Source organism: Dromaius novaehollandiae, chromosome 2 (genome assembly GCF_036370855.1).
Source record: "Dromaius novaehollandiae isolate bDroNov1 chromosome 2, bDroNov1.hap1, whole genome shotgun sequence".
In the NCBI taxonomy this organism is placed as follows: Eukaryota; Metazoa; Chordata; class Aves; order Casuariiformes; family Dromaiidae; genus Dromaius; species Dromaius novaehollandiae.
This window is the reverse complement of record NC_088099.1, coordinates 61,984,403-61,994,229: the sequence shown is the minus strand read 5'-3', so window position 1 is coordinate 61,994,229 and position 9,827 is coordinate 61,984,403. Positions and strand designations below refer to the sequence as shown.

General features: G+C 38.0%; 1 long non-coding RNA gene across 1 annotated transcript; it reads right to left on the bottom strand.

The window, feature by feature from the left end:
* Positions 1-847: 847 nt before the first annotated feature.
* On the bottom strand, positions 848-8,424 carry LOC135327306 (uncharacterized). The gene is made up of 3 exons (XR_010387410.1): positions 5,461-8,424; positions 4,699-4,879; positions 848-984 (listed from the first exon to the last, which is right to left on the bottom strand). It is a non-coding gene; the product is annotated as an uncharacterized LOC135327306 (long non-coding RNA).
* Between the last annotated feature and the right edge of the window lie 1,403 nt (positions 8,425-9,827).

The window sequence follows — 9,827 nt, the reverse complement described above, 5'->3', positions numbered from 1 at the left end:
CTATCCAAAATTAGTGGCATTAAACATAGATAATCCTAAACTAGAATGACAGGTTCAGGACACAGAATTATTTTTCTAAGATTTTTTGAACTTCTAGACTCAGAGAGGCCAAGTGGGAAAGCAGACAGAGATGCTTTGAAGAATTTAAAGTAGATATGATTGTACTAACATATGCCTGTTCTGGCAGACTGAAGCATATACTGTATATATAAATGCCCAGAATATGTTTTGCTTGAAGTTCAAGCCCAAGCTGTCACATTTCCATGGCCATTTACAGTGTCTGAAAAAACACAGAGTTCACATGCAAACAAACCTTGAGACAGACATCTTGAAACAAGACAGAGAGGCAAGCAGGGACTAAGAGGATAGCAGGAGCTTAAGTGATGCAAAACCAAAACATGCCAAGAGGTTGAAAAAGTTAGTGTCAGCTTCTGTCCTACTTTACAAAACATCCTGAATTCAAACAAGCTACTATGCAGAAGCTGCAAAAAATAACCCCCCCCCAAAGAAAGCTCCCCACCCAAACCCAAGACCTGCAAAATCAATACTACTTTTATGTTTCTCTGTCTATCTTTTTATTTAAACACATACTGTAAATAGAACTGTGATTATCATGATTAGCAATACCACCATACCATCACCCCACCACCTTCCCCCCTAAAACTAAACGCAATTCAACATTTCCTTTGATATAAGGCTGTATTTGTTTCAGCATGACTCCTTTTGCCCATGCACATCACATTGTCTACATTCATCCAAACATCTCTCAAAGTATTCTGTACTTCCCCAAGTGCTATCTACTGGAACCTTATCTGTTATTTATTAACTGAGTTCCTGGTACTGGACATTTACCATGCCCTTCGCCTGGCATCAAGTATGTCAAATGGAGTAGAGGGGTGGAGAAGTAGTACATAATTCTCAAGTTCCCTGGTTAGGTTTCCATTTTTGTGTAGCACAGAGATCTCTTCCCAGTCAACGATGGATCTGGAAATGCAGAGTCATTTCAGTTATTCAGACTAAGACCTTCCACAGTATGTCAAATTTTGCATAGGTGCTGCCTGAGCTACACTGTAGGTGGGCTTGTGCTCAACCCTGTTGCCTCATGACATGATTTTATGAATTGACATCCCGGATGGACTTGTGCTTTAGGTGGCCTTGTCTCTCTCCCATCTCCTGGACTGACTTTTCACCTATATTATAGGTAGCCTGTCTCTGGCCCTGTCTCCTGTTGTTTCTTACTGGATTTCCTGGATTGACCCTGAACCTGACTTTTAATCTTGCCTTGCCTGACGATCCCTGGGCTGTTGACAGTCCCATTGCTATCACCAGTCTGACCTAGTTCAGTGACAGTGGGATGGCACCCCACCAGTGAGGGCACAGCTTGTACTCCTTCATGGAGCAGCCCTGCTTGTGCTACACTCTGACAGGCCTGCTCCTGCTCTCCCCAGGCAGTTATACATTGCAGTGATAGCACTGGAGCTGTTTGAGACAGAGTGGACGCAAAAGAAGATAGGCTCTTTTTCCATGTGACCTTTCCCTGTTTTGTTCTTGTGGCCATGCCCACAGAACTGAGCACACCCACTAGCAACATACACCATCACTGTATAAAACAAAATGCATAGGAAACTAGAATACTAGATGGCAACATAGCACAAACCAGTACACTGGAAGTCTAACCACCATATGAGACTGAAGTATTCTTGAGGAAGAGTACAATGAATAAGCACTACCAGCTGCTTCTTTATCAGCTTTGACACTTTGTGTTCAAAGGGAAGACCCTGTAAAGCTTTCCTGACCATGCTTCTCTTGCAATGGAATTACAATGGGGCAGGAAATAGTTCCCATAGCCTGTAGCAATTAAAATGTTTTTAAAAACACCCTTAACCCAAGTCAGAAAAAAAGTCAAATATACAAAATGTTCATGATGAAGGCATCCTTTCTCACACCTCCAAAGCAAAGTTAACTCCTTTGTTTTGTTTCAATAACTTAAAAATATTCTATTTCAATATGAATTGTTATCCATTTCAGTTAGCATAAAGATGAGATTAGAAAAAGAAATCACTTTGAATCACAGAACTGGATTTCTTCATTAGAAATGTCAAGTCAGTTGTACTAATTCAGGATGTTTGGTCTGTGTTAAATTATTCATTTGCTTTCTGGGCTGGCTGTTGGTGAGGCCCATTTGGTAGCACCTCACTCTCCCCAGTCCCTGTATAAAGAGCTTGAGGCCCCCAGCTCTGCACTGACTATTCCATTATGGAGCCAAGCATTTAAAAGCTAGTTCAAAGGTCTCATGTCAGGCATTGCTAGAGACACAGAATGCACCATAGTGCCTGAATGACCACAGCTAGCCAGCACAGGCAGAGACTAAAGCAGTTTGTCAGGGACTTAAACATTGAGCATCCTCTTCTTTATGCAGAAATACAAAAATCAATGCCATGTTTCTTGCACACAGAAACGTCCCTTTGATCTTCTATTCTTTGACATAAATACAGCAGTATTTACCTGAATATTTAATAAAGGTGCTGATTTCTGTCTCTAGATGACTGTACAGGAAAATCCAGTAACAAACAGAACAGCTCAGGAAAAGAAAAGCAAACAAACAAAACACCCAACAACGGCTCTCTCCTAAGCTCTCTTTTGAATGAGATGCTGGCTGAATCTTTAAAAAGAGATATACCTATTCTATCAAGGATCTTTCCTCTCTCTCTTCCTCCTGCCATCTTCAGCATTGCATGAGGCTAATTTCTGGACAACTTCCTTTTGAGAAGTTTCTAGCCTAGCTTTTTCAGAGGGCTGGGCTGGCACTGGAGCGTCTTAGGATCTCTCCCTAGTGACTACTAGGAAAAAAGTCTTTTGCAGGCCTAGTTTTTCATAAACATATTACTGGATTAGTTTTTTTTTTTTTAATGTCATTTATTATTTAAAGCTCTCTTTTTTTGATCTCATTATATTTGAGTTGGATGCAAAGGCTGTCAGTTAGGAATAAACATTGGCAGCTGGAAGACAGCCACTGTTAGTGCTCAGAGAGGTTACAAATCCTTTACCTCTTTCTGTCAGAAAATACAACATGCAGGAATTTGGGAGACTAAGCCAACTGTGCTCTTTACTAATCATGACTGATACTGTAGCAGTTCTCTCCGACACGAAACAAAGTCACACCATCCACCACAAAGACTGCCAACAAACAGGATCAAAATGTCAATACTGACATACCACAAAATATCCAATACGGCAGGAAAATGAATCTGAATCACTGTTTCAGGGACTAAATCTAGAGTTGAAATATTAATTTATGTATTCATGCCCCAGAAAGATACATTCAGGTAAAAAATGGAGCATCAAGGCTTATAGAAAGAGGAATGGGAATCAAAATTTCTGCAATGAATTAATAGTCACTGGGAAGCAGTTTGGTACACTGACTCTCTTCTGGCAGAACACATACTGCCACCTTTCTCTTTAAGGCAGACTAATCACAGTGTAAGTGACTTGGAATTTCAGCAAACTGATGCTGCAGTGGAGAATGTCTTTTACTTTGCAAAGTCTTTGTGCTTTACTTGGAAGAAGTAAAATGGCAAATATTTCTTTAGTGAATAGCATTTAAAAATATTTCTCTCCTAAATAAACAACCCAGTAACATTCTATGCATGGATTAAAAAAGCATCTAACATTTTACAGAAATACAAGCCAGCTGTCACAGGTATCAAAATCCTGTAGTACCCGAGGGTTGGAAAGTACCTATATGTTTTTGTTACCTGCAATAACAACTAGTATTTTGGCAACACTTGTGAACAGTTGTCGTTCTGTTTCCTTGTTAATGAAGTTTTATATTGGAAGGCTTCTTTGTGCATGGTTCTAACAGAAAGCAAATAGGAAAATAAATGTCTATGCTTATGGCATTTGATGACAATCACATTAGACTACATTGTTGCTAGATGCTTTGTCGGGGTGGTAGCAAGAAGAAATACTATTGCTGGCTTTTCTTTCTTTATCAGAACAATTATTATAGGAAGGGATCACATGGGCTAAAGAGTTTGCTTTCATCACAGTCTTTATCATAGGTACAGAAATACGGTCCATAATTAGACACCATAAGTTTTCCCAAAATACTTTTTGTTGTCTCCTCCAAATATTGAATGATGTATCTGCAATATATGCTGTCTATGACACACACTACAAACAAAGTACTCCTGAAATCTGGACCTGTATTTCACATGCTATCTAGGTAAGCACTTTTATAATACACTTTTTTTCAGACAAAAGTAAGTGAGAGGAGATTAAATCTTATATCAGGCTCTGCTTCTGACATGCTGTGTAACTTCAGAGTTTTTTGCTTCTCTGGGTAAGAGGGCTGCTTCATATGTGTGGGCTAAGAAAAGTTTTATAAAGTAACAGAGCTTTAATAAAACAAGCACTTCAAGCCTGGCAATAAAATCACCAAGAGCGGACAACAGTGAGAAAAGACATTAATAACACTAGAAGGACACACACAGACATATGCGTATCAGGTTTGGAACAGTTACTGTGTTTTTCATGGTTTTCCTGACGGTTATACCGGGAGAGGCTAAAATGTTATCTAAAGAACATCACCTCTTGTGTCAACTCAAAAGAAATCAAAATTGCACCTAACGGTCATTTCTCTCTCTTTCAGCCAATCATGCAAATACAAAGCGGCTTGTAATCACAAAAACACTGTACCTTGCATTTGACATCACAAATCAGAACTAAGTCTTGTACAAATCTCATCTTGATGATGGCTTACGGTTTTTTCACAATGCAGTTGCCAACACCTCCTTCCTTTCCTTCAGGGTTTGGTTCAATCTCTTGAGCCTTCAATTTATTTCCTATTTCAGAGTGTACTGTGCTGGAAATTTCCCATCTTGAGGGAGGGGAGAGGGAGAAAGAAAGAGTTTCATGAAACAGATGAACGTAGTAGAAATAGCTGAAGTCTATGATTCCCTCCTGGGTTGGTCAAATAAATGCCGAAGGAAATCTTTTTTTAATGATTTTACAAATGGTGTGACAGAATTAACCATTTTAGAACTCTTCCTTCTTACCTAACAAGGCTAATTACCAGGAACATTTGTTAAACACATAGTGATATTCACTGGAATTAGAAAAGTCTTTTTTTTTTTTCCCTGTATAATGTTTACAAAAAATCTTTAAAATAATATCCTTCAATCAGGATTCATTTTCTGTGAATGTCTGTATGCTCTAATTTCATTGGAATAAATATACACACAGCAAAAACTTAGAATATACTTTATAAAAAAGTTTTCTATGGGCAATACTCTGCAGATGGCTTAGATACAAAGTGCTCGTTTGCAGCAGAAAGACTAATTTGTGCATACCAATGAATATCAATACACGGAAGTAAAAATCTACATGAAACCAAGTATCTGTAATTATTCTGGACATAAGGAGACAAAAATCAACAAGAATTTGGCTGTGTTTACCTACCCCAGAATCCAAGTACAGAGAGATCAAAGAGAACAATCAGCTCAAATTTAGCAGAGAAACTTCCAAGTCTGGCATCTTTCAGCTTCCCAGCAAACTTCTTTTTCTCTATTCAGGTAGCTACCCATACTGCATATTCCACTGGTATCAACAGCAAAAAACAGTTGGAGCTAGGGTAAGAACATTCTTTCAGACTTCTTTGATTATGTATGTATGGCTTCAGCCTTCATCTACGCTGCTGAATTACTTCAATTATTTCATATATTGAAAGTGAAAATAAAAAGCAATAGCAGATAAAAGCGTCTAGTGGCACGTCTACATTAACTCTGAAAGCTTCTCTTTTATTTTCATTCTTGCATTACTTTTTCTATAATATGTAAAGCCCACAACTCGCTATTGTCATAAATAATTGCAGTCAGCAATAATCACTGTTTGTATTATTTGAATTATGTTATTGTGTGTTAGGATGTTTATTCCAATTTATTCTTTTGCCAGCTATACTACTAGAATAATTTTATTCTCATTACTGCAGTATGATTTTTTATTGCTCAGAATCATACAATACAAATTCTGATATTTATTTTTAAGGGAAAATAATTTCTCCTTTAAAGATTCATCTATAATGAGGCATAATAAATTAAAGGTAAGAAAAAAAAACTCCATCAACTCTCAATTTAGAAATCTAGTTCAACATTTGTAATGATATAGCATATTGTAGTAAAAAATACAAAAGCCTGAAATGATTTGTACATAAGTTAATCTTTCATGAAAAAAACATGTTTCTATCTTTACTGTTACAAGCAGGATATGGTGATTTCTCACTGCTGTCTCTAGGCACCTAACTTAAGGCCTAAAACTAGGAGTCTACGATCACAATATAATCAGAGAGGCAGATGTCTGCAGAAAGCATTTGAGAGCACCACAGTTACTAAGCTAGCTGTTGACGAACCCTGGCACTCTGAACAGCTCCATAGAGGCACAGACCTCTCTCTATGATGCACTGCAAACTATTAGGCCTCTAAACTGCGCATGGCATATACACCCTGTTCTGCCACATAATGTTAAAATGTAGACATTTGTTTCAACACAAAATATATATGTATATATATATATGTTGCAGTTAAATGTATTTGAACAAGCAATATGGGATTGTTGATTTTAGCTCAAGCTGTGATCATTTCTGGGCTAGCCAGTCTGTTCCACAGGTCAACACAATAGAGTCCAGTAGCTATCAAAGGGAGCTACAGCATCAGCTTATCCAGGCCTTTGTCTGTAATCTGTCAGCAAAGACAAGAGGGAAGGCGGGCAATTTCTATTTAATGCACACTTAAAAAATTAGGTAGAATTGAAAGGATCTTGTAACCATGTCATGCTCTGGAGATAACAACACTACCCCAACACATTTCAAATTGAAGAGAAATCATTAAGAAGGATATTATTGAGAAAAAATAGCCTGAAGCACACATAACTTGGAACTGGAGCACCAGCCATATTCTACTCTCATACCTCCTTCTCTACCACCTACTTCCCATGATGTCAGCTGACACATTGTCTCAGAGGTGAATATCTACCTGGTGCATTGTATTATCCTACAGAAGACCACACAGCCTGATCTCCACCACCCTGTAACTATGTTACAGGCAAATAACAAGAAGCTGCGTTAGAGCACGTTGATTCTCCCTCCAACACAAGAGATTTAACTACCTTTGATGTGCGCTCCTATTTTATTGCAATGCAAAGAGAAATGGATTCAATGAAACCATCTCCTATGAGACTTCCCTGTCAGGCTCCCCACTATGCAGCTTTTAAATCATCTAATCTTTTGCAAATGATCCAACTTGACCTTAGCAGCTCTATCTGGCTTTAGAAATGTCAAATAAAATCTTGTCTGAAAAAATAGCAGTTTTGCTCTTTCCTTCATAATTTTCTGCTGCCCCTCATGCCTCTGTGATAACTAACCAGCTGTGCTCTACCATTCCTCATTAGGAAAGGCTGGTTGCATCACCCATATTCAGATTGACTTATATTGCCCAGTATAAAACAAATGGTTGAGCAACCCCTCATTAAGTGGCTGTCATTTGTTTCATGCACTTAATGAAGCTGGGTAATAGAACAGGGTTTGTGATTCTGTGATTAAAGGCTGTATCTTAATGAATTCACATCAAGAGTCTGAATTAAGATTGGCAGGCTTTTTCATTTAATTACCTGTAAGTGCTTCACTTTTCATCTTTACTCTTGCTTAGAAAAACAAAAACAAAAACAACCATAGACACACACACTTCTATGAATAACCAGAAAAGGAGTCAGTGAAATTCTGCAGGTATTTCAAAGTCAGGAAGTAGTATGTGAGAAGTTTCATGCACACAGCTAACATTGCACCTTAGCAGCAATTTTACACTTTCAAATGGTTGGGTTCCTGTAAAACTAATAGTAACCTTGAATTTTCTGGAACTCCTTATGTTTCTGCTAACATGCCTGTTTCTTCCTCTGGTATGAATAATGTTGTGAAAGTTCTTTTATATATACTTATATGCACTCAACTGTCTCCTCTGAGCACTTGTATCATCCTATGGATACTTCAGTCAGACTTGTCATTTTATTTTTAGTATTTTATAGAAAGAAACAAAAAAACAAGCAGAAAGATTTCATATCAATTTCCATGTTAAAAGACAACCTTTAGGCATATCTTCAATGTGTATTCACAATTACCTCACTTTCCTGAAGTCAACATTCTTATACCAACTATACCTATTCTAGCACCTTTCCACTGCAAAGACAGAAAATGGCTTACAATCTACGTAGAAGAGAAAATGACCTAAGCAAGCCCCCATCTACCTGCTGCTTATTTTAGCATCTTTGGAGGAACAAAGGGAATATAATTAAATGCATGAGGAGAGAATCATATTACTAAGCTAGGTATATGATAGCAGAAGCCTGGATAAATTGTTATGACAGTGTACCAAGCAAGACACTGAACCTACAATCACTCCCGTAGATTAGGAGGTGGAGGAAATGAATAGTATTTCTCTTATCTACCATTTTTTCCATAGCTGATTTGCAGGGCATATTTTCAGGGAAATGAGTACTTATAAAAATCATATTCGCAAAGAGAGGACAAAAACATGTTTTCTGAATAGTAGGACTGTCACGTTTATCAAGTTCCAGATTAGCAACAGACAAACCTCAAGAGATTTGATTTAGATCTTCTCATCTGCATTTAAGAACGGATCCATATCTGCCTAGGCAAACAGAAGAATTTTCACTGTGCTGTGGTTCAGTTCTTTAAAAAAACATTTTCACTCAAGCATTTCATACTTTTCTCACATTTTTGTTTCATATCTTGGTATTAAGCTTTGAGCCTTTGAAAATGAGAATCATCAAAATGCAAACCTGTGATTTTGGATGCCCATATTTTTAATGGGTTGCCTGACTTGAGAATCTTGGAGTATGATTTTAAGAGACATAATTCCAGATTCTTTCATTGGGGTATAAATGTCCTCATTACTTTGGAAACCAACTAATTTTCTTGAGCCCTAATTTAGGCACCCTAAGGAGGTACTGGCCTATGGAAACTAGATTCAGGCTTAGATGAATACCACATGTTCAGAAAAGATTAAAAAAAAGCATAGACAGCATCTCTTAGCCATAGAGCTAACATAAGAGTAGGTATGCAGGCAAGTATCTGAATGGGCCCAGTATATGCAAACTACATATAGCATTGCAAACACAGAGGTATAGACTTTATTAAACAAAGTAACTCAGCTCCTGAACCACACTCTTCTAGATATTTCCATAAAGCATCTTGCCTTTGTCCTTAAGAGACAATAAATGCCTATTCCCAGTGTTGTCTGAACAGACAGACACCTTCTTTAGCCAGGCACAAGAGCAAATTTCACAGTCTGTGAATGGAGGGGAAGCGTGCCATCCACTTTCTTAGCAGCTGCAGCCCTGCAACTCTCCTGCACCAGACAACAGCAGAGGCCACCCCATTCCATTTGGCCTGCAGTAATCACCTAATATCCCACCATCTCCCATAAAAGCAGCTGGGGTCTGCATGACAGGTATTAGAAGAAATTGATTTAGGCTGGTATTATAAGGAGAAAGCAGTTCCTCTCCTTGGAACAGAAGGTAGACTTTCACAGTGACTCTGAGGAGAAACCCCCAAATAATTCCCAGATAGAACCATACACATCATCTCAAACCAAGATATACTTATTTTGAAAATACGGCTGTTGTTTCAAAATTCTTTGGACAGGTAAAGAGCTATTTTTAATGTATAAGACATAACAGTTCCTTAGAGCCCATAGAGCTCCTGCTTCAACTGTTACAACCTTCAGTGTATTATGAGATACAGTAGCTGCTAAAAACAC